Source organism: Saimiri boliviensis, chromosome 7, assembly GCF_048565385.1.
Source record: "Saimiri boliviensis isolate mSaiBol1 chromosome 7, mSaiBol1.pri, whole genome shotgun sequence".
Taxonomy (NCBI): Eukaryota; Metazoa; Chordata; class Mammalia; order Primates; family Cebidae; genus Saimiri; species Saimiri boliviensis.
In genome coordinates, this window is record NC_133455.1 from 39,695,996 (window position 1) to 39,720,927 (window position 24,932).

The 24,932-nt window shown below is 40.0% G+C and overlaps 1 long non-coding RNA gene across 4 annotated transcripts in view; it reads left to right on the top strand.

The window, feature by feature from the left end:
* The window catches only part of LOC141585089 (uncharacterized), a 230,717-nt gene continuing 205,785 nt past the window's right edge, over nucleotides 1-24,932 (top strand). For 3 of the 4 annotated variants that reach the window (XR_012518379.1, XR_012518378.1, XR_012518377.1), the window contains exons 1-3: nucleotides 1-210; nucleotides 1,031-1,259; nucleotides 24,345-24,429. This is a non-coding gene — a long non-coding RNA (uncharacterized LOC141585089). Of the gene's footprint in view, nucleotides 211-1,030; nucleotides 1,260-6,394; nucleotides 6,479-24,344; nucleotides 24,430-24,932 lie in introns of all 4 variants that reach the window. The other variant, XR_012518380.1, reaches the window with a different exon arrangement.

Sequence of the window (24,932 nt, forward strand, 5' to 3'; positions counted from 1 at the left end):
TCCACAACCAGGCTTGGGAGAGTACTGGAGAAGTTTTGCTTCTGCTTCTGAATTTCTTAATGTCTTTTGTCTTTTTATTTTATTTCATTTTTTTCTATTTCTTAAATCCTCTATAGGAAGTATGGATTTCTGAAGGTCTTGGTTGAAAAAACAAAACTTGGAGGAACTTGAGTACAATCATAAAACTACATGTCCACCACCTGTTGACAGGTAATGAATGCTGGCTTGAATGTTGAGGGCTCTAGAATCCCTGGAACAACTAAAGGGGCTTCAGGGGAACAGTTTCTCAGCCAGGCTTGGGATGGGCAATAGATCTGAATTAGTGGTGCTGCAAAAACAGAGAACCTCCCAGCTGGAGGGATTTGGTCTCACTTGAGGCCCTGTGGGAACTAGTAACCAGCAGCTGAATTGTTAATTAACAGGCAAAGCCTGGCCTGGAATAAGCTGGGTGCTTGACTTAAGTGGAGTTTAAATAGCTGGGAAAATGATTGTTCTAAGGATACTTGACTGATGTTAAATCTACATGTCTTCAGCAGATTGTAAAATGAACACATTTGTTCACTAGAGTGTTGTTGTGGTTGTTTAAGATTCTGGTTTTGCCGAACAAACCAAAGATCTGTAAGTTCACCAGGCTCTGGTTTACAGCCTCCATCTGCCTAAGAATCTATTGCACTAATGTCCTTGCTAGCACAAGACTACCTTGCTATCCAGGAGAAGTGCTTGGGGCAGACGCAGTGATGTGTTCTGTCCTAGGCACCTCAGCTACTTCTGTCATCAACCTGGGTGATATGCTTTGGCTGTGTCCACACCTAAATCTCATCTTGAATTGTAGCTCCCATAATTCCTATGTGCCTCGGAAGGACCCTGTGGGAGGTAATTGAATCATGGGGGCGGGTCTTTCCCACACTGTTCTCGTGATAGTGGATAAGTCTCACGAGATCTGATGGTTTTATAAAGGGGAGCTCCTCTGCACACGCTCTCTTTCCCACCACCATGTAAGCCGTGCCTTTGCTTCTCCTTCACCTTCCAGGCGTCCCCAAACTACGGCTCGCGGACTGCATACGGCCCCCTGAGGCCATTTATCTGGCCCCCCGCCGCACTTTAGGAAGGGGCACCTCTTTCATTGGTGGTCAGTGAGAGGAGCAGAGTATGTGGCGGCCCTCCAACGGTCTGAGGGACAGTGAACTGGCCCCCTGTGTAAAAAGTTTGGAGATGCCTGCTAGACTGTGATCGTGAGGCCTCCCCAGCTGCGTGGAACTGTAAGTCCATTAAACTTCTTTCCTTTATACGTTACCCAGCCTTGGGTATGTTTTTATTAGCAGCGTGAGAACCGATTAATACACTGGGCTTGCTTTCTTCTGTGCATCTTGAAGGATTAAGATGATTAAAAAAAAATAAATAACAGAGTATTATATTTTCTTGGTGAGGGGTTTTGGACTTTTTTTTCCCATGTCCATGTTGATCAGTCAATCCCTGCCCCAGGCCCCTGCTGTTCTCCTTGTCCCATACCTGCTGCCTAAAAAGATGTTTGCTGTCAGAAAGCCCAGGATCAAAGTGTCTCTACCACTGCTAGCTGGGCGACCTTGGGTAGATCCCTCAATTCTCTGAGCCCTGTTATCTTTACTCATAAAATAAAGATTATATCACCTGCTCCACCTACTGTAAGAGGCTGTTGTGAGAATTAGCTTCTTATGGTAGGTGAAGCAGGTGATACAAAAGAGTTAATGTAGGTGAAAAGTCTGTCCTTCATTAAATGACAAAGCATCACACAATTGCCCTTGTTGCCTGCTGCCTCCCCTCTACCTGCATTCATTCATTCCTGGCTGAGAGTGTAGAAGTCGAACAAGGCCTCATTACTTTTTAGTTGTATCATTTGGGGCAAGTCATGCTGTGAATTTGTTCCCTCATACATAAGATGGGAATAACTTTACCTGGCATTTATTTACATCCTTCTTTATTTACATTGCACCTTGACCCAGTGCTGTTATCAGCACGAAGGCTGAGATAAACACACATAAAGCACCTACCATAGACTTGGCACCCAGTCGGTACTCAGTAAATGGGAATTCTTTTTCCTTCCCTGTACTTGGAAATTGGACTATGGTATAACCCAGCTGATGTGCCTTCCTTTATAAAGAACTCACTCCTCTCTAATGCTGAGGATAGCACTGTCTGAAATTGAAGGAGGGTGAAATCTACTTCACCCTCAACTTTTCTCTCATTGCTTTGCTCAAGGCCCAAACATGCTTTACATTCTCTCTCGAAGTCTGTAGACTAGGGAGTTATATAATGGAGTTCTTCTTTTATTGTGGACAAAGATTCCTAAACAGCATATGTGAAAAAGACTCAAATGTTTGGTTGACTGCAAAATTAACATGAGTCAACAGTGTGACGAGCAAGCAGGAAACGTATTTTAGGAAGTGTGAAGGGAAAGGTCCAGTGAGAGGATGGTCTGAGACTCATTCTCCTCGTGTTGGTCAGACTACACTTGGACTAAAGGACTCAGTTCCAGATGCTGACATCTGGGGATGGATCATCAGAAAAGGAGTACAGGGTGTTTGAGTAACTTTCAGAAAAATGGAGGCTCCTTAGAGTTGGTGAGAGATAGCATAAGGAGAAAGTCAGCAAATCACGCTGCCGTGTGTGTACCTATGCAACAATCTTGCATGTTCTTCACATGTACCCCCAAACCTAAAATGCAATAAAAATAAAGAAAGAAAGATGTCTTTCAGGAGGGAGATGTATTGTCTCTTGTTTTCTGAATGGAGGGAACAAAACACTGCCACTTTGGATTTACATAAGAGCAACAATTTCTAAGGAGTTTGTCGAAGTACACTTTTGAGGTTATGTGACTCCCCAGGGAAGAATTAGGGACAGTAGGCAGAAGTTATAGAGAAGTAGTTTTAGTGGTATTTCTGTTTCTATTCCTCTGCACAACTCTGGGTTATTGGAAGAATTGGTTATTAAATCTATTTAACACTGGGCTTTGTTACAGCCTGTTTGATGTTACATACAAAAGATATTCAAAGCAATATTGAAATTGTGAATTAGAAACAAATATAACCATAAATATACCAGAAATTAAAACAGGTAACAAGAGACAATAAGGTCTGACTTTGTGTCAATTAATTCGGAAGACATGCAAAATGGTTAACTTCTAGAAAACAGTAATCAATATAAACTTAAGAAGAAATAACCTAAATTCTATGATCTTGAAAGATATTACTCAATGATTATATCTACCTATATTATGAAATCACATACAAGTAATTTTTTTTTTTAAGACAGAGTCTTGGGTCACTGCAACTTCTGCTTTCTGGGTTCAAGCAATTCTCCTGACTCACCCTCCCAAGTAGCTGGGATTACAGGCACCCACCACCATGCCTGGTTAACTTTTGTATTTTTAGTAGAGACGAGGTTTCACCATATTGGCTAGGTTGGTCTCAAAACTCCTGACCTTAAGTGATCCTCCTGCCTCAGCCTCCCAAAGTGCTGGGATTTCAGGTGTGAGCCACTGCACCAGGCCACAGATAATTTTTTACAGGTGATTCCTACCAAAGTTTCAAGGAATATATACTCCCAATCTTATATAAACTATTCCAGAGATTATAACAAGATTACAAAATGAAGGAGTACCCCGAAGCTCATTTTATTAGACTGACATAAACTTGAATCCAAAATAAGACAAGGGCAGTAAAGAACATTTTAGGCCAGGTACAGTGACTCACACCTGTAATCCCAGCACTTTGGGAGGCCGAGGCAGGTAGATCACCTGAGGTTGGGAGTTTGAGACCAGCCTGACCAACATAGAGAAACCCTGTCTCTACTAAAACAACTACAAAATTAGCTGGGCATGGTGGCACATGCCTGTAAGCCAAGCTGCTTGGGAGGCTGAAGCAGGAGAATCACTTGAACCTGGGAGGCAGAGGTTGCAGTGAGCCGAGATTGTGCCATTGCACCCCAGCCTGGGCAACAAGAATGAAACATCGTCTCAAAAAAATAAAAATAAAACCGTAAGCCAACTTCACTTCTAAATATAAATTTGTAAATTCTAATAAAATTCAGCAAAATTGATAACTTTAAACATGAAAATACACTATATTTTGTTTAAAAACAAAAACATACTATACCATATAGTGCATAGTAATATATTATAACTAGGTTAAGTTCCCAGGAAAGCAAGGATGATTTAATATTAGAAAAATCTATTAATACAATTTACCACATTAACAAATTGCAAGAGAAAAAGCACATGATTACTTTAACAGAGGCAGAAAAATTATTTGTGAAAATTTAATACTCTTTCATGTTAAAATCAGGAGATACAAATTGAAGCACATTTTCTTCATATGTCTATCAGAAACTTGTAGCAAACATCATATTTAGTGGTAAATCTTTAGAGTTACTTCCTTTAATACGAACAAGACAAAATGCCTACAATTATTTTTTCTAGCCAATCATTATTTGGGGGTTCTAGTTGAACAGTAAGACAGGAAAAGGAAGGCATATAAAAACAAAACAAAACAATCACTATTCACAGAAATTGACTGCCTTCATAGAGTCTGAGAGAAAATACAGGCAAGCAATTGGACCTAACATGAAAAATCAACACATTACTAAAACAATATTAATATAAAGATAATTTACACTCCATCAACATCAATAAATAATTTTTAAAATATTAAATATTATTTAAAAATTGGACATTGATTTTGTATCCTGAGACTTTGCTGAAGTTGCTTATCAGTTTGAGGAGATTTTGGGCTGAGACGATGGGGTCTTCCAGATACACAATCATGTCATCTGCAAATAGAGACAGTTTGACTTCTTCCTTTCCTAATTGAGCACCCTTTATTTCTTTTTCTTGCCTGATTGCTCTGGCTAGAATTTCCAATACTATGTTGAATAGGAGTGGTGAGAGAGGGCATCCTTGTCTAGTGCCTTATTTCAAAGGAAATTCTTCCAGCTTTTACCCATTGAGTATGATAATTGGCTGTAGGTTTGTCATATATAATTTTTATCATTTTATGATACGTTCCATCAATGCCTAGTTTATTGAGAGTTTTTAGCATGAAGGGCTATTGAATTTTATTGAAGGCCTTCTCTGCATCTATTGAGATAATCGTATGTTTTTTGTCTTTGGTTCCGTTTATGTGATGGATTGCATTTATGGATTTGCATATGTTGAACCAGCCTTGCATCCCCAGGATGAAGCCTACTTGGTCATGATGGATAAACTTCTTGATGTGCTGTTGCATCTGTTTGCCAGCATTTTATTGATGATTTTTGTGTCAATGTTCATCATGGATATTGGCCTGAAGTTTTCTTTTTTGGTGAGTCTCTGCCTGGTTTTGGTATCAGGATGATGTCAGTCTCATAAAATGAGTTAGGGAGGATTGCCTCTTTTTGTATTGTTTGATACAGCTTCAGAAGGAATGGAACCAGCTCCTCTTTGGACCTCTGGTAGAATTTGGCTGTGAACCTATCTGGACCTGGACTTTTTTTGGTTGGTAGGCTATTGATTGCTGCCTCTACTTCAGCCGCTGTTATTGGAGTTTCAACTTCCTCCTGGTTTAGTTTTGGTAGAGTACACGTGTCTAGGAATTTATCCATTTCTTCCTGGTTTACTGGTTTATGTGAGTAGAGCTGTTTGTAGTAATCTCTGATGGTAGTTTGTATTTCTGTGGGATCAGTGGTGATATCCCCTTTATCGTTCTTCATTGCATCTATTTGATTCTTTTCCCTTTTCTTTTTTATTGATCTGGCTATTTTGTTGATCTTTTCAAAATGCAATCTACCCATCTGACAAAGGGCTAATATCCAGAATCTACAAGGAACTAAAACAGACAAGAAAAAGCAAACAACCCCATTCACAAGTGGGTGAAGGATATGAACAGACACTTTCAAAAGAAGACATATATGAGGCCAACAAATATATGAAAAAAATGCTCATCACCACTGGTCATTAGAGAAATGCAAATCGAAACCACACTGAGATATCATCTCACACCAGTTAGAATGGTGATCATTTAAAAATCTGGAGACAACAGATGCTGGAGAGTATGTGGAGAAATAGGAATACTCTTACACAGCTGGTGGGAGTGTAAATTAGTTTGACCATTGTAGAAGACAGTGTGGCGATTTCTCAAGGATCTAGAAATAGAAATTCCATTTGACCCACCAATCCCATTACTGGATATATACCAAAGAACTATATTGTTCTACCGTAAAGACACATACACACATATGTTCACTGTAGCCCTGTGTACAATAGCAAAGACCTGGAACCAACCCAAATGCCCATCAATGATAGACTGGACAAAGAAAATGTGGTACATATACACCATGGAATACTAAGCAGCCATAAAAAATGATGAGTTCGTGTCCTTTGTAGGGACTTGGATGAATCTGGAAACCATCATTCTCAGCAAACTGACACAAGAACAGAAAGCCAAATGCCATATGTTCTCACTCACAGGTGAGTGTTGAACAACGAGAACACATGGACTCAGGGAGAGGAACATCACACACTGGGGGCAGTTGGGGTGGGGTAGGGGAGAGACAGTGGGGGGTGGGGAGGGGGGTGTGGAGGGAGGGGAGGGTGGGGAGGGATAGCAATAGCATGGGGAGAAATGCCAGATATAGTATGCACCTAAAGTAAAATAAGTAAATTAAAAAAAAAAATCTAAAGGGAAAGAGAAAAAAGAGCTGATGAAATTAAATGGCAAATACCTGACCAAAAAAAAAAATTTGGTTCTCCCCTAATTAATTAATGAATTCAGAACAATCCCACTCAAATCAAAACTTTTTTTTTTCTTTTGGATACTTGATAAGATGATTTAAAAAGAGTCATGTGGAAGAGCAAAGGACCAAGAAGTTTCCAGAAGACCAAGATAGGAAGGCTCACTTTAACCTATTAAATATGTCAGTCAGGGTTCAATCAAGGCACTAGAGCAGGCGTCCCCAAACTTTTTACACAGGGGGTCAGTTCACTGTCCCTCAGACCATTGGAGGGCTGCCACATACTGTGCTCCTCTCACTGACCACCAATGAAAGAGGTGCCCCTTCCTGAAGTGTGGCGAGGGGCTGGATAAATGGCCTCAGGGGGCTGGCCCGCGGGCCGTAGTTTGGGGACGCCTGCACTAGAGCCACAAAGAGTGTTATGACATGGGATTTATTCTAGGAAGCAGATCTTATCCAATTGTAGGAGGAGCAGGGGAGATGAAGATCTGGAAGGAGAAGCTAGGAGATCAGAGAAGAGTCTAAACCGTCTTCTGAAAGCACTGGTGTAAGTCGACATGTCAGAGTTTACAGAAAAATCTAAGAAGCCAAGTACACATCCAGCTACGGAATTTGTACTGCAGAGGGAACTCATGGAGATGTTTGTGTGACGCTATTGCCTTTGTGAAGCCACCTCCTCTGTGGCTCTTAGCTAAATATCTGGTAGTAGGTCTTAGACTACAAGACCAGAATTTGGGAAGAGGAACAGGATGCAAAGCAGAGGCGATCAAGGGCAAGTTAGAATCTGTTAGGTACTTCTGTGTCCATCACCCATCTAAATGTGAAGAGCTTCAAAAAGTGAAGGTCTCCCCTTCATTTCCACATCCTGAAGTCTCACACAAGGTCTTAACTTGGCCAACTTGGACCTGGAACCAGGCAGAGAAGGGAATTCCTAGTTCAACCAAAGTGGTAATGAAATAATCTAGCATGTCAAGATGAATGTTAAATCTATTATAATTAAGACAGTGAAAACCTGGGCAACATAGGGATACCCTGTCTCTACAAAAGAAAAAAAAATTAGCAGGTGCAGTGGTATGCACCTGTGGTCCCAGCTGCTCGGGAAGCTGAGGCAGGAGGATCACTTGAGGCCAGGAGTTCCAGACCAGCCTGGGCAACACAGTGAGATCTCATCTCTTACAAAAAAAAAAAAAAAAAAAAAAATTAGCTGGGCATGGTGAAGTACACCTGTAGTCCCAGCTCCTCAGGAGGCTGAGGCAGAAGGATTGCTTGAGGCCAAGAGTTTGAGGTTGCAATGAGCTATTATCAAGCCACTGCAGTCCAGCCTGGGCAGTAGAGAGAGACCTTGTCGTGAAAACAACAAAAACAAAGACTAAGCAACAACAACAAAAAGACAGAAAGGAAAAAAGGCAGAAAGATTTGTTGTAGGAAAAAAAAAAAAAGACAAAGAGTAATGGAATAGAGAGGCTAAAACCAGACCTATTCATATATAGAAATAATCTGACAAAAATGACTTTACAAATTAATTAATGACACCACAATATTTGGTTTCTTATGTAGAGAGGTGATTGAAAAAATTCCTTACCTCACACTGGTCACAAAATTAAATTCTACATGAAATACATCCTAAAATCCTAAATGTGAAGAACAAACTTTAGAAACTTTTACAAAAAAAAAATAGGAGAATATTCGTATGACTGCACTGAAGAGAAGGATTGATTAAGCAAGAGAAAAAAGAATACAAAGAATGATACATTGACTAGATTCCAATTTAAAACTTCTTGACAAAAAATGTCATAAAAACTAAAAAGACAAGCCACAGACTAAAAAAAAATATTTCCAACATATAACAACAAATGAGTGATTATTGTTCAGAGTAGTTAAAGGATACCTACAAGTCAAAATGGAAAGTCCTAGAGTAAGGAAAGGAATAGGAAATTCACAGGAGACAAGATTTGAATGGCCAATTCAAAATGTTAAAACAGGGCTCACACTTACTGAGCACTCACTGTATATTACTCTAAAGGCTTTATTGAGCATTAACTATATATTATTCCAAATGCTTTGCATATGTTTACACACATATTCTTGGCAATGAGTGCATGAACTAGGTACTAGGACCTCTTTCTTCTTCCAGAGAGGGAAAGTAGGGCGGAAGCCATTCAACTAGTAAGCAGTAAAGCCAGCATTTGAACACCAGTGGTTTGGCTCTAAAATCTGGGTTCTTAACTACTATTCTATTTTATCAACTTGTTAAATTTAATCATCTGACCATACTCACTCTTGTCAAGGATATGGCAGAGTGGGAACAACTGAACCCCATTTGTTGGAGTGTAAATTGATAAAACCACTTAGTTGGAGAAAATTTGCCTTTGTAAATTGAGGCTGTTAGGTCCACAGCCTAAAATCATACACTTATAAATAAGGAAAATGTATTGTTGGTTTTTGTTGCAGTGTTTGTAATGATACAAAAATACAGTGTAAAATATGTATACTATGGAATATTAATATGAAATAATCTAAGTAAAACCCTATAATATAATTTTGATTTTAAAAAGCAAGTTGGAAATGGATATATACAGAGTATGATGCCACTTACATAAAGTTTAAAGGTATGCAAAACATCGTATGGTTTATATATGTTGTAAAATTATAAAAGATGAAAAAAATGTAAAATTCAGGAAAATGGTTGCCATTATGAAGAGGAATGAAATAATGAGATGAAGGATTTTGCAGGAAAGATAAATTGTATCCATAATACCATATTTCTTTGAAAAATGAGTAAATAGGGCAAAATATTAAGACATAACACAACTAGGTGGTGAATATATTCTATTCTTTTTGTATTTTTAACTTCAATGGCCTGACCCACATTTCTTACTTCACTTATCACTCATCCTCTTTCATGTTGCTACCATCTGGGGCCTCCTACCTTTCATTGAACAAGCTGTGCTTCCTCATGTCACACTTCCCCTCACTTGGGAATGTCTTCTGCTTAGAAAAACCCTGTTCATCTTTCATGGCTTGGAATGCTTCATTTAGAAAAGCACCTGAACCTATACCCATGTTTCTAGCAGCATTGTTCACAATAGCTAAAGGGCAGAAGGATTCCAAATGTCCATCAACTAATAAATGAATAAATGAAATGTGGTATATCTACACAATGGAACATTATTCAGCTGTAAAAAGGAAGGAAATTCTGACACATGCTACAACATAGGTAAAACTTGAAGACATTATGCTAAATTAAATAAGATAGTCACAAAAGCACAAATATTGTGTGAGTCCAGTTATATGAAGTACCTAGAGTAGTCAAATCCACAGATGCAGAAACTAGAATGGTGATTGCCAGGGGCTGGGAGAAGTAGGTGACATAGTTTGGCTGTGTCCCTCCCCAGATCTCACCTTGAATTGTAGCTCCTATAATCCCTACATATTGTGGAAGGGACCCAGTGGGAGGTAATTGAATAATAGGGGTGAGTTTTTTCCATGCTGTTCTCATCATAGTGAATAAGTTATGAAATCTGATGGTTTTATAAAAGACAGTTTTCCTATGCACGCTCTCTTGCCTGCTTCCATGTAAGACATGCCTTTTGCTCCTCTTCCACCTTCCACCATGAATGTGAGGCCTCCCCAGTCATGTGAAATTGTGAGTCTATTAAACCTCTCTTTCTTTATGAATTATCCAGTCCTGGGTATTTCTCCATAGCAGTATGAAAATGAACTAATACAGTAGGGATTGGGGAGTTATTAATAAGGACAGGGTTTCAGTTTGCGGAGATGAAAAAGTTCTGGAGATGAATAGTGGTGCTGGTTGTACAACATCATGAATGTACTTACTGCCACTCAACTGTTCACTAAAAAATTGGCTAAAATGGTGAATTTTATGTTACATGTACATTTTACCATATTAAAACAAAGAAAAAGCCAAAATGCAACTTATAGTATTATTAGAAGTATCTCAAAAAAAAAAAAAAAGGCAGAGGAAGATGACATTTCTCTTACGTACTCCCAAGTAGAAGCCATCCAGCCTCAGCCCCTGCGGGTTTCTCTGTCTCCTCTCACCTTGTGGATGTGTTCTGTTTTTCCAGTGGTATCTTTGCTTCTTCCTGTAATGCAAACTCAAATTACCACTTCTCTACTCCTGCTTCCTACCCATCACCCGAGTGATGATAGTAAACCCTGGGATGCTTTCTTACCTGTAGTAGTCTGTTCTTATACTGCTATAAGAAATATCTGAGACTAGGTAATTTATAAGGGAAAAGAAGTTTAATGAACTCCAGTTCCACATGGTTGGGGAGGCCTCACAATCATAGTGGAAGGTGAAGGTGGAGCAAACAGCATGTCTTACATGGTGGCAGGCAAGAGAGTGTGTGCAGAACTGTCCTTTATGAAACCATCAGACCTCTTGAGACTTATTCACTATCACAGGAACAGCATGGGAAAAACCTGCCCCCATGATTTAATTACTTCCCCCTGGGCCCCTCCCACAGTAGGTGGGATAATGGGAACTATAATTTGAGATGAGATTTGGTTAGGGACACAGTCAAACTGTATCGTCTCCCCTTCTGACTAGACTCAGTGCTCTGAGCCTCTTGTTTCAAAGTCTATTTCTACCTTCTCCTTCAATTTCCCTCCCCTGCCCAGGCTTTGAAAATCTCTTTTCAGAGTTGTAACCTCACCTGATGTTCTGATTGCTTCCTGGGCCTGGCAGTCTGGTTTTGGTTTTCTTGACTCCATCGTGAGTTATAACCAGGATTCACCCAGTGACTGCTTTATAGGAAGGGCCAAGCCTTCTGCATTAAGGAACAGATGGGATCTATAATGTGACTCCATTTTATGGTTTATCAAATGTGGACTTGCTTGTTATTATGAAATCAATTTAGAGCCTTTAGGGTGATCTATTTAAACACATATGTATGTATGTTTGTGTGTGTGTGTGTGTGAGTGTGTGTGTGTATCTCCATTTGCTTGTGTATGCATAGAAAATACCAGAAGCGGATAACAGAGGTTTCTAGGGGAAGGGCAGTCTTTGCTTCAGTGCTGGAGCTGAGTGACAGCAGAAGAAAAATTCCCTGTAAACTTCCCACCTTTTCTTCACCTTGAATTGTTTATAATAAGCATATAATAAAAGGAAATATTCACAGTGAAACGCTGTGTTTTAACTGGTATAATAAGCTCTTAGTATTTGATCCTGAGAGTCCCTCTTTCAGAGGCACTGTCGTTCAGACATGCTGCTAAGGCTAATGCCAGCTTCCAGGGGAAATCATCATCGGGAGGTGCAATTTCAGATCTAGCTGGAGAGAGGCAAGGGTGTGGCTACAAACCCCTTTTCTAATCTGAACAGGATATTTGTGAGGCCGTCACTGCGTGGCTATGGAGATGAGTGATGGGGCTGCCATTCTGGTCCTGCCGCTGCTGCTTCCTCTGAGAGCAATTTAGAGGCGAGCCAAGAGGAACAGCGCCTACCCCTTTAATTAGCCTGCGGAGCCAGGCAAGGTAAATATTTGTGACTGAAACAGTGTGCATCCATGGAAGCTGGGATTTTAGCCTAGAAGCCTTGTGCTGCCAAGTTGCCGTGAGACCAGATATGTTTTGCCTCAGAAAGTGCTTCTGAATTGAAGAGAAGTGGGAAGGAAATTAGCAGTAGAATTAAGGTCTGTGTGTTCGATGAGAACGATAGGGGTTTATCTGTACCTTAGGTTAAAGGCACAAATTGTACCTATTTTTATTTTGTCTTTACATTGATTTTTTATATTAAAAAAACATTCAGGCTGGGCATGGTGACTCATGTGTATAATCCTAGTACTTTGAGAGGCCGAGGTAGGAGGGTCGTTTGAGCCCAGGAATTTGAGACTAGCCTGGGCAACAAAACAAGACCCTGTCTCTTGTTAGCCAGGCATGGTGGTGTGCGCCTGTAGTCCCAGCTGCTTGGGAAGCTGAAGTGGGAGGATCCCTTGAGCCCAGGAGTTGGACGCTGCGGGGAATTATGATGGCCCCACTGCACTCCAGCCTGGGTGACAGAGCAAGACCCTGTCTCTAAAATAACAATAAACATTTCAAAAAGTAAGGAAAACATATAAATAAAAAATTTAGTGTCTTGAATGTTGACTTATTGAACTCCCTGCATTTACTAGCTCATTCTCTGATTTCCAGGGATCCTGAGTAAAAATCAGATTATTTCACTGCTCTGCTTATAACTTTTCAATGCCTTTTCATTTCTCTTAGGATAAAATCCTGACTTTTATAGCTCATAGGAAGGATGACTGTATGACTAATTATTCAAACTGGGATGGCTATCAATATGTATGTAAGGAAAACAGATGCAAGGGGGACTCTTCCAGGAAAACTAAGATGTACCCACAAGACCCGGCCAGATCTGGCTCCGGCCCCAACTCTCTCCCTGTCCCCATCTGCTCACTTTGCTCTGGGTATGACTTCCTTTCTTGTTTAATGACATCACCGTTGGAGTCTTCACTGTCCCCTCAGTCATGCTTCTGTCTGCTCTCTTTATCTTCGTGCTCTCAGATGTCCACTCCTCTGAGAGGTTTTCCGTGACCCATTCCCTGGCACATGGTAGGGACCCAGTAAATACATGGCAAAGGAATGAACAATCAGGTGAAGATCCTTACATCAGACTGAATCACCCAGAAATGCCCACTGCCTTTCTCATCCTGTGAATTAGGTCCATCTTCGGTAGAAGAGAATGAATGCAAACAGAGAAAAGCAGAGGGAATAGAATGAGAGAGAGCATGCTGGACGAATCTTGGCTACCGGCATTATGGGTATACACTTTATCCTTCATTTGTTCTTTAATGGGGTGAGCCATTTAAATAAATTTAAATAAACTTCTCCTCACTTTTCTTAGCCTTTAACTAGAATTGGGATTGGGGTTCCATATTTGCAACCTAAGACTTCTAGTAAGACACAATTAGCCCCTTTCCTTTGGAATATGTATTCCCATTTTTAAAGGACAACATTGTGGTAGCCTATATTCGTTTTGCCTCATTATCGATTTTATCTTCTTCCTTGGTAAATTAAGGGTGAATAGATTAGTTTCATATTTCTGCTGTAAAAAATTGCCACAAAATTAGGAAATTAAAACAATATACATTTATGATCTTACTATTCTAGAAGTCAGAAGTCTAAAATGGGTTGAAAGGGCTGTGTTCTTTCTGGGGGCTCAAGAGGAGAATCTGTTTCTTTGCCTTTTCCAGCTTTTAGAGGCTACATGCTTTTCTTGACTTAGAGCGCCCCATATTATGCTTCCATAATCACATCTGATCTGAATCTGATCTTCCTTTATAAAGACTTTTGTGATTACATTATCCAGGATTCACCTCGATAATCCAGGATAACTTCTCCATCAAAAGATATTTGACTTAATCACATCCGCAAAGCTCCTTTTCCCATGGAAGATGACATATTTACAGGTTTCAGGGATTGGAACCTGGGCATCTTAAGCAGGCCATTATTCTGTTTATCACAAAAGGCAACTCTCCCTGTCCCCATCTGCTCACTTTGCTCCAGGTATGACTCCCTGTTTCTTCGCTCATGGCTGGAATGTGGGTATACCAGCTGGAGCTCAAGCAACCAACTTGGGCCATTATTTGGAAGTCATGGGCTGAGGATATGGGAGTAGCAAGGTTGAATGCTCTGGGATCCTAAGTTTTGTGAGCTACTCTGCCAGTCTTAGACTGCTGTTCTTCTGACTTCTTTGAGGTTCTTTTGGGTTTTCTAAATCTGACTGATACAATTACACTCTTTATACTTTCTTTATGTTCTCCCCTTTCCTCTCGGTTTGATATCCCAACTATTTCTCCATGCTATTAAGTATTTAAGTGTTTTACAACAGCTGTTTTGTTGTTGTTGTTACTGTTTTTGAAGACAGAGTCTTGCTCTGTTGCCCAGGCTGAAGTTCAGTGGCAACTGAGCTTGGGCTCAAACGATCCTCCCACCTCAGCCTCCCTGGCAGCTGGGACTACATGCACATGCCACCACACCTGTCTATTTTTTTTTCTTTTTTTTTTTAAATTGTGGAGACAAGGTCTCACTACTATGTTGCCTAGGTTGATTTCAAACTGCTGACTTTAAGCAATCCTCCCACCTCAGTGTCCCAAAGTCCTGGGATTACAGGTGTGACTCACCACTCTTGGCCCCACAAACTTGAGTTTTGAGGACTATACAATATTCCAAGTTTTATTTAATGATTCCTCAACTAGTCAACAATTAGATTTTAAATTTAATTTAATTTAATTTAATTTAATTTTGAGATGAGGTTTCACTCTGTGGCCCAGGCTGGAGTGCAGTGGCATGGTCTTAACTCACTGCAACCTCTGCTTCCTGCTTCAAGCAATTCTCTGCCTTACCCTCCCAAGCAGCTGGAATTGCAGGCATGTGCCGCCATGCCTGGCTAATTTTTGTATTTTTGGTAGACATGGGATTTCACCATGTTTGCTGGGCTGGTCTTGAACCCCTGACCTCAAGTGATCCATCTGCCTCAGCCTCCCAAAGTGCTGGGATTACAGGTGTAAGTCACTGTATCTGGCCAACAATTAGATTATTTTTAAACATTGTTTTGAATAAAAAGTTCCATTGTTTTAATAGAAGGATTATAAGGGGAAATCCATGGTTTAATGTGCATCTCACATTATAGCATGTGCTTATATTAGGCCAATGCATATTTAAGTCAGGGCCAGGTGTGGTGGCTTACACCTATAATCCTAGTACTTTGTGAGGATCCTCTGAGGTGGGAGGATCGCTTGTGCCCAGGAGTTTGAGACCAGCTTGAGTAACGTAGGGAGACCGCCATCTCTATAAAAAATTTTTTTTTAAAATTAGCCAGGCATGGTGGCATCCTTCTGTGGTTCCAACTACTCGGGAGGCTGAAGCAGAAGGATTGATTGATTGAGCGTGGGGGTCGGAGGCTGCAGTGAGCTGTAGTTCCATCACTGTACTCCAGCTTGGGTGACAAGGTGAGTCCCAATCTCAAAACAAAAACAAACAAACAAAAATGGCTAAGTCAGGTAGGAGCAAATTATCCTGGTTTAAAGAAAGCCTCTGTAAGAAAACCTTCAGTTTCACATGCTCTGAATTTGAAAACCTAAATCCAGGAAAGTGGCAGGAATATCATATATATAATACTTTTTAAACTACCAAGGTGACAGTAACATAGCCCAGGGAGCTTTTAAAAATAAGTTTTTCATACTTGAGTAAAACTCAGTTTTATTAAATATTTTTAGTTGGATTTTTCTGCAAAGAAGGTTGTAGGGAAAAAATTGAGTCACTTGTACTGTCACTGCCCCATGGGGCAATAACAAATGATACTCTCTCAACATCCCACACAAATAGCACATTAGGCAATCTTTAGTGCTCTGTACTATTTCCCTGAATAGCAGCCATAAAATAAGCTAAAAGGAACTCAAATATAGGTCAATGATAAGAACTCTTCTGTAATATGCAGTCTCAGGGGCTGTATAATTAAAGTGGAGATAAAAAGTCCACAATGCATCCTGCTGCAGAATGGCTATCACTTGCACGTGAAACTGAAGATGTTATTTACTCATCTGTTTATTTAGCTTACCGCTCCCATTTTTTAAAACCCTATATCTTTCTTCACTGTACTCCTTATAGCTTAATATTTCATATTTATTTACTTGTTTTTTTTTTTACTAGCTCATTAAAGTGTAGCAGGGATCCTGCCCACCTTCTTTGCTGGAGTAGTCTCAGTGTCCAGCACTGTTGCAGGCACAAAGTGGGTGTCACATCCCAAACACCCACTGCAAAGTGGATGGGAAATTTGGAGGGGAACTAAAGGTATGTGGTGGGACTGAGTCATGAAGGCACTGAAGGGGATTTGATTGGAACTTGAGGCAGTGTGGGGGGGGGTCACAGAAGGATGTTAAACTGAAGTTGGTGGATGGTGAGGGACAAGGTCAGACTTGGATTTTAGATAAATAACTCCAGATTTGTTGTGGAGGAAGGGTTTGGGAATAGCCTGGAGTTAGACCTGTGAACAGGCTTTTACAACATTCTAGGTAAGTGGAGAAAACAGCCCAAGTTTGAAGTTGATAAAAATGAGACGAACAATAATTATCAGTACAGTAAAATTTGCTGTATGGACAGCTAGTGATTATAATCCATTGTCTAGACTACACTTCCCAGCCTCCTTTGCAGTTAAGGATGGCCATGTGATTATGTTCTGGCCAATGGGATTTGAGCAGGAAGAATGACCTCTGTAGAATTCTCTGGTACATAACTCCTTCATGTTTCCCTTTTCTGGCCAATAGGGATGGAGAAATCATGTACTGAGGATAACTGGATATCTACTAATCTAAGTCCTTGTAAAACCATGTAGATAAATGAGGAAGAAATGTCTATTATATAATCAAACCACTGGACAATTTTAGGTCTGTTTATTACAGCAGCTAGTATTACCCTAATGAATTTTAGCACATGTATTTTTTGCTAAGCATTATTCTTAATGCTTTATATATGATAACTCATTTAGTTTTCCCAACAGTTTAGAATCATTTTATTATTATTATCTGCAATTTATAGATGAGGAAATGGAAACACAGAGGCGCTGTGTAACCTACTTACACAGCTGGGAAACGATGGAGCTAGATTTCAGAGTTCTGGCTCTAACATTTTAAGCAATATCTGATTGTGGAGCTGGATATGAATGAATACTTTTTAAAAAAATATATAAATGCTCCTTCCTTTCAATTAAAATTCTGAATTAAAATGGAACCTTAAGGCCAGGCGCGGTGGCTCACGCCTGTAATCTGAGCACTTTGGGAGGCCGAGGCGGGTGGATCATGAGGTCAAGAGATAGAGACCATTCTGGTCAACATGGTGAAACGGCTCTACTAAAAATACAAAAAAAAATTAGCTGGGCATGGTGGTGCGTGCCTGTAATCCCAGCTACTCGGGAGGCTGAGGCAGGAGAATTGCTTGAACCCAGGAGGCAGAGGTTGCGGTGAGCCGAGATTGCACCATTGCACTCCAGCCTGGGTGACAAGAGCGAAACTCTGTCTCAAAAAATAAATAAATAAATAAAGAGAACATTAAAAATGTTTAAATGGTCAAGCATAAACATTAATTAAAAAGCAAGTCATTTTTATAAGATAATATTTCAAGTAAAATGTAAATAAAACCACCTTCGATAGGGTTTCCTGGAATCAGTCCCTGTGCCCAAGATTTCTATGCAAGAGCTTTATAGGGGAGAGTTTCTTGGAAGTAAGGGAAGCAAGACAGGGCAGAAGGAGAAGGTAAGCTATAATACAGTCAACACAGAGCCCATGGCATGGGGTGAGTCCTCGAGCTGGGATCACTCTTCAGAGTTATCACTCATCAAGGCAAGGAGTCTGGGCTTCTGTGCTCTGCCTCAACCAGTCATCACTGGATATGGGCTGCCAGCTTGGAGAAGTTGTGAGGTTGAGTAAGGCAGCTTCTTTGGAGAGAGATTTAGCTGTGAGCCAGCACTCCCATGCAGCTGGAAGAATGAGTATCATGGTCTTGAAGGATCTGAGTGGCGCCTCACAGCATCCACCACAGAAATCATGAACTACTCTATTTAAAAATGTTCAGTTGCTCTAGATTGTCCCATTGAGCTTCAGGCTCATGTAGCCCACTATCCACTAATTGCGCCCAAAGCATAAAATATATGCTGCAGAGGGGGTGCCTAAAAACGGGATTTCAGAGGTGAATTGACCTGGGATGAAAGCCTTAAATGGTGTGCTAGGGAGTTTGGGTAGAGGAAAGCCTGGTGGCTTCATGGAGATGGAATAGCACAAGGACAGCACTGGCAGGTATATGATTCAGGAGTGGTTATAATAGCTCATTGCAATAAGGAACAGAGTCTGAATTGGTATCAATGGGATGGAGAAGAAGTGCTGAACTTGCGAAATGTTTTAAAGGTTGTATTCAATGATTTTGATGGCTGAATGTGGAAGATGAGGCAATGTTTGAAGTAAAGCCCATAACTCCATCTTGGAAGACGATGAAGGGTGATGCTCGAAGAAAGATTGTGGTCTTCACTCTATGGAGACATGTCGGGCCACGCATATTGCTCACGCCTGTAATACCAGGACTTTGGGAGGCCGAGGTGGGTGGATCACTTGAGGTCAGGAGTTCAAGACCAGGCTGGCCAACATGATGAAACCTTATCTCTACTAAAAATACAAAAATTTATTGGACGTGGTGGTGCACATCTGTAGTCCTAGCTACTCTGGAGGCTGAAGCAGGAGAATCACTTGAACCAGGAGGCAGAGATTGCAGTGAGCCAAGATTGAGCCAGTGCTCTCCAGCTGGGCGACAAAGATACTTTGTCTCAAAAACAAACAAACAAACAAAAAGAGACATGTGATGTGAAGCTGTTCACTGTCTTTTTTTTTTTTTTTTGAGATGGAGTCTCACTCTGTCACCCAGGCTGGATTGTAGTGGCACAATCTCAGCTTATTGCAACCTCTGCCTCCTGGGTTCAATGGCCTCGGCCCCTCGAGTAGCTGGGACTACAGGTAGCTGCCACCACACCCATTTAGTTTTTGTATTTTTAGTAGAGGCAGGATTTCACCATGTTGGCCAGGCTGGTCTCAAACTCCCTACCTCAAGTAATCAAATAATCCACCCACCTCAGTCTTCCAAAGTGCTGGGATTACAGGCATGAGTTACCATGCCTGGCTCCTCGACTATATTTTTAATTGGTATAATAAAAATAAGTAATTCTCCAACTGGCTACTACTTTATTTTTTCTTTCTTTTGGAGAAACTTTCTGTTGCTTCCTCTGGTAACTTAAAATGAGTTGTGCTTTCTATCTATCATTGGTTTCTTCATCAGTCTGCTTTAACAAAAAGCTTCTTTCTGATATGTTTTTCCCTTTTCAATTGCAAATCTAAGTGTACCAGAGCAAAACATACACTTAAAAAATGAAACATAAAGTTTTAAAGCATGTGTATGAAATCCATTTTTTCTTTATTTCTCAGCAGTTCTATCATGGTCCTTATGAGAAGTTCTAATAACAGAGCTAGGTTGTAGGTGCATTGAGTGGTGACATGAAGTGTGCTGAGCTTGGGGACAATGTCCAGTTGTTAGCAGCTGGTTGTTCTCAGTTTTGTAGATAAACAAGATTGCTCATTAGGGCTGTGTCTGAATGACAATATTAAATGGCTTTGCACACCTGGTGAGTATAGCTGTTATGTAACTCTGGCCATTGTACTTTGCCCTTTGTGTTTTCTGGAGTAAAACTGATTTTTCTGACCTGATTTAGACAAGATTAAAATCTAGCTAGCCTTTTGCAGGCTATTTTTTTTGCCAAGTAATTTGAAAAATTTCTACCATTATTTAAAAAATGGAAAAACAAAAAGTTAACCATTAAACGGGATCAAATGTGTATAGAAAACACGCATGTTGTATATATCTGGATTAAATTGATCATTCACTTAACAAACGTTTATTGTGTAACTTCTCTGTGCCAGGCACTATTCTAGGTGTACCAAGAATATAGAGGTAGATGAGGGAGATAAAATCCTTCCTCCCACAGAACTTACCTTCTAATGGTGTGAGACAGAAAATAAGAAATAATAGGAAAGTTTACAATGTTTGTAAGTAGTAGGAAGAAAATAAAATTTGGAATTTAATTTGCTCTTGGAGCTCTTTTCTCTCATCTTAAGAGGCTTTCCTGGTGAATAACTGGGTCTTTTATGGTCCTATGAGCAGGATAATGTGAACTCAAACCTATCATGTAGAGGGGCAAGTTGACAGACTCTGGAAATTTACTGGGGTAGGCAAGATGGGATTTTAAAACTTTGAGTGTGAATGAATACATATGATTTAAACTCCTACCTGGGACTGTCACTAGTCATTGTCCACAAATACACTGCTTAATATTAATAATTAATAAAAAATCTATTCTGGGCACTCTTTTAACCAACTTCTACTTAAGTGACTCATAGGAGGAACCAATGTTCATTCCCTTTGTAAGGCTTGGACCGGTACTCAGAACACACTGAACAGAATTTCCACTCTGTCCACACTGATCCCTTTCTTCTCTGAGGAGTTGAGTTTTGCGTTTTATGATAATCAGAATTGTTTGTTCCTGGACGTATTTGTGCTAGTTTTACTTGTTATTAAAATTATGCTATCTACTTTAATATTACATTAACAACACAAGGGTGAAGAGAGAGAATTATTACCATGACATTTAAATGGAATGCTTTGGAAAGACTCACTAATGTTTAATTAACGATATGAGACGAGGAAAAATAATAAACTCTACAGTATGTTGCTCATGAGTGTCTTTAAATTCTCATCTACAACAAAGAAAGGAAAGTTTAGCCAGGCGCAGTGGTGCATGCGTCTAGTCCCAGCTATTCGGGAGGCTGAGATGGGAGGATCGCTTGAGCCCAGGAGCTCTGGGCTGTAGTGCGCTATGCCAATCGGGTGTCCACACTAAGTTCGGCATCAATATGGTGACCTCCCAGGAGCGGGGGACCACCAGGTTGCCTAAGGAGAGGTGAATCGGCACAGGTCAGAAATGGAGCAGGTCAAACTCCCATGCTGATCAGTAGTGGGATCACGCCTGTGAATAGCCACTGCACTCCAGCCTGGGCAAACATAGTGAGACCTTGCCTCTAAGGAAAAAAAAAAAAAAAAGGAAAGTTGCAAATGAAAAATGAGATCTTATGGGTGTAGTTTAGGCAAAAAAATGTGGTACTGGAGTCTTGCCAGTGAATCTATAGTGAGGGAAAGAACCATGGCCTTCCACTGGGTTGGTAAATACATTTTAAAAATATAACGTTTATGGGCAGGGTATGATGGCTCACACCTGTAATTCCAATACTTTGGGAGGCCAAGGTGGGCAGATCACCTGAAGTCAGGAGTTCAAGACCAGCCTGGCCAACATGGTGAAACCCCACCTCTACTAAAAAATAAAAATAAAAAAATTAGCCAGGCTTGGTGATGCACGCTTGTGATCCCAGCTACGTGGGAGGCTGAAGCAGGAGAATCTCTTGAACCTGGAAGGTGGAGGTTGCAGTGAGCTGAGATCGTACCACTGCACTCCAGCCTGGGCAACAGAGCAAGATTCCATCTTAAATATATGTGTATAATATAATATAATGCTTATGAAACCACCTTTGCAAAGACTACACCAGTGAGAGAAGTCTAGCATGACTCACTCCATCCTGCTTCTAGCCTCATGGGCTGGCTGTCCTCACTCATTCCTGGGTGTCGGCCAAGCTAACCATGGGAAGAATTTAGTGTTTCAACTCTGAAACAAGGATCATAATAGTACCTACCTAAAACTGATCCTCTCCTTATTTGGGGGCTGAAAATGCCTTTGTAAGGCAAATGAAAACTACAGGATTAAGATTATGGAAGGGGCCTGAATTCTGCTAAGGTATGGGCAGAGTTTCTGTAATCTCTTACTGCTCAGGAATGTGGCCAGAGGTCACAAGATTTATGACTTCCCCAATTGCTCCTATAGATAACATCACTATTGTAGAACCTAAGATTGATCTTTTGAGATGTTTTTCAGACTTTTGCATTCTGGCAACCTACTGACCCCACCTGGACTTATGACTCATGACTCAACCTGTCCTATGGCGCCCACCCAGAGGCAGACTAGCACATGGGGATGATTTTTTTTACACCCCTCTGATTGCATCTCCAACCAATCAGAAACACCCATTCTCTAGTCCCTGGCTCACCAAACTATCCTTGAAAAACCTTAGCCTCTGAGCCTTTGGGGACACCACTTTGAGTGATAATGGCAGTCATTCCACTGGGCGGCCCTCCATTAACTAAATTCTTTTTTTATTCCAATACCGTGGTGTCAGTGAATTGATTTCTTCTATGCATTGGGCGGGAAGAACCTGTCGACAGATTACATTTACAACATAAATGTATCCCTTTTTTTTCCTTGACTGACATTTCTGATTAGTCCATTAATAAGCAGTTCTGATTGGGTTGAGTAAGATTTTCAGTTTTGTAAAGTATGTGCTAAGGACATCAGGTACCCAGGATACCTTCATTCAAGGAGCTCAGGGGTATTATCCTAATGTGATGAGATAAAGAATGTATATGTCTTCCAATAATTTATTTACCTGATCCAAATCTCCTTTCTCTCATGTGCACAATGGAAGCAAAGAAAATATTTTTACTTTTTGGCAGCACCTCTTCTTTGAGAATATCAAAGCTCTTACAGGGACAAATTTCTAAATAAACAATCATGCTCATATTGCCCTAGGGAGGTGGATAGAGGTATTATCCTCTTACGGAGGATGTTAGACCAGTGTCAAGTAGCTAACAGATGCCTCCATGCTGTCTCTCAGGAGAATTACGTTTCTGCTCGTCTCCCTGCTGCATTGCGTCCTGTTTCCTCTTCTGAATAATTCCCAGTATTACTGAGAATTATGTGAGCATAAAACAAGTACTTGTCTGTGAGCCAAAACCTGGCTGTGTTCTAGAACCCTGGATGTGTTACTAACGGGTTGTAGGACTGTGGACACTGTTGTCAGCTTCTCTGTGTGTGTGCTTCAGTACCTTTATTTGTGAAACAGGAATGTCTTTGCTCATCATACCAGAGACCAGACTGTGGGCAAGGAGTGTTTGTCAAAGGAAATATGGACATGTAGCTACAGAGAGTGAGAGCAGCAGTGATCTGTGCATTTCCTTGTTTCCCTTCTTCCCATTTCAGAATTCCTGCTTTCTGTGAAGGTATTTTTGACCACGAGTTGATTTGTAGGTTCTGGTTTGCACATTCATTATTGAGACCAGAAATGAAAGTCTTTCCTCAAATTCTCTTATTCTAACGTAGCCCACCCACCAAACTTTACTATTTTTCAATGATGGTTCTAGACTCACAATAAGAAATACAACGAAAGGCTTGGATTATAGTCAGGATAATGATCTGTCCTGCTCTGAACTGCAAGACTCATTAAGTCGTGTTTTCAAAGGTTTGAGTAACTAATTGTTATCTCTTCACTTATGTACTGCTGATAATAGCAAAAGAAAAAAAGTAAAGTGTACTAAATTTCCGCAATAGGGAATTGCTCAGGTAAATGATGTTATGTTGGAAGGCTACTAATAAAAGATGTAGATGAATATTTATTGGCATAGAAAGATAATTGTGGTAATTAAAGGAAACATTAACTTCAAAAGGGTAAAGATACAACATAATTCCACCATTATTAAAAATATGCATTTGAATCAAAATATTTGAGGGAATATACAGTGACTCTCTCTGGGTGGTAGGATTAAAACATTTAAATCTCCCTTATATTTACCTGTATTTTCTAGTTTTTTGTATTGGATATATGTTGCTTTTCACAAAATAAAAAACTGATTTAGGTTGTATAAAATCCTGTTCCGGAAACTATTTGTAGGAATGAATAAAAAACATTTTGAAAATAAGTAATTGCTAACCTTAAAGCTTAATTAAGCAGGGAAAAAATTTTAAATAGCAAAAATGGTGAGAAGGAATATAAATAAAAATAAAGATAAATGACAAAAACGAATTTTACTCTTTTTTAAAAGGATACAGTCATTTAGCAACAAATGTTTGAAATAAGCCAAGTATCAATTGCCAACCTGTTTCTTCGTAGCTGAATTCTACCTGAAAGTGCTTCTGAAAGGGACTCGGAGCCTGATAAGTAAGCAGGATGCTTTGAAATACCAAACTGAATAATCGTAAGTAGCAACCTAATCTAATTTTTTTCTTTTTTTGACTTGCAAAAGTATCGCTTTAAAACAAATAGCGTTCTTAGACAGAGGGCAAATATATTTATCTTTCCAACCATAATAAATGCTGTCAGTTATTAAGTGCCTTTTATGTACCTATGTGTCAGATACTTATAAATCTTTCTTCAAATTCATTAAATTTAATGGTTGGTTTATTTAATCCTCATTATTTTAGGAGATAGGTATTATTGTGTTCATGTTATAGTTGCTGAAAACCAAAACACATACAAATTAAGTTTCCTTTCTGACTCTTAAGTAGTAGAACCACATGGCCTTTTTAAAAAGATCACATCATATAACAAATATTTATTAAATCCACTTTGTGTTAGCATTGTGTGTCGTGTGCTAGGAATAATACCAATGAAAAATACACTGTGGTCCCACCACTCAAAGAAGCTTATATTCTAGTTGAATGCCATGAAGCGAAACATTGTGAATATGATGAATCTCAC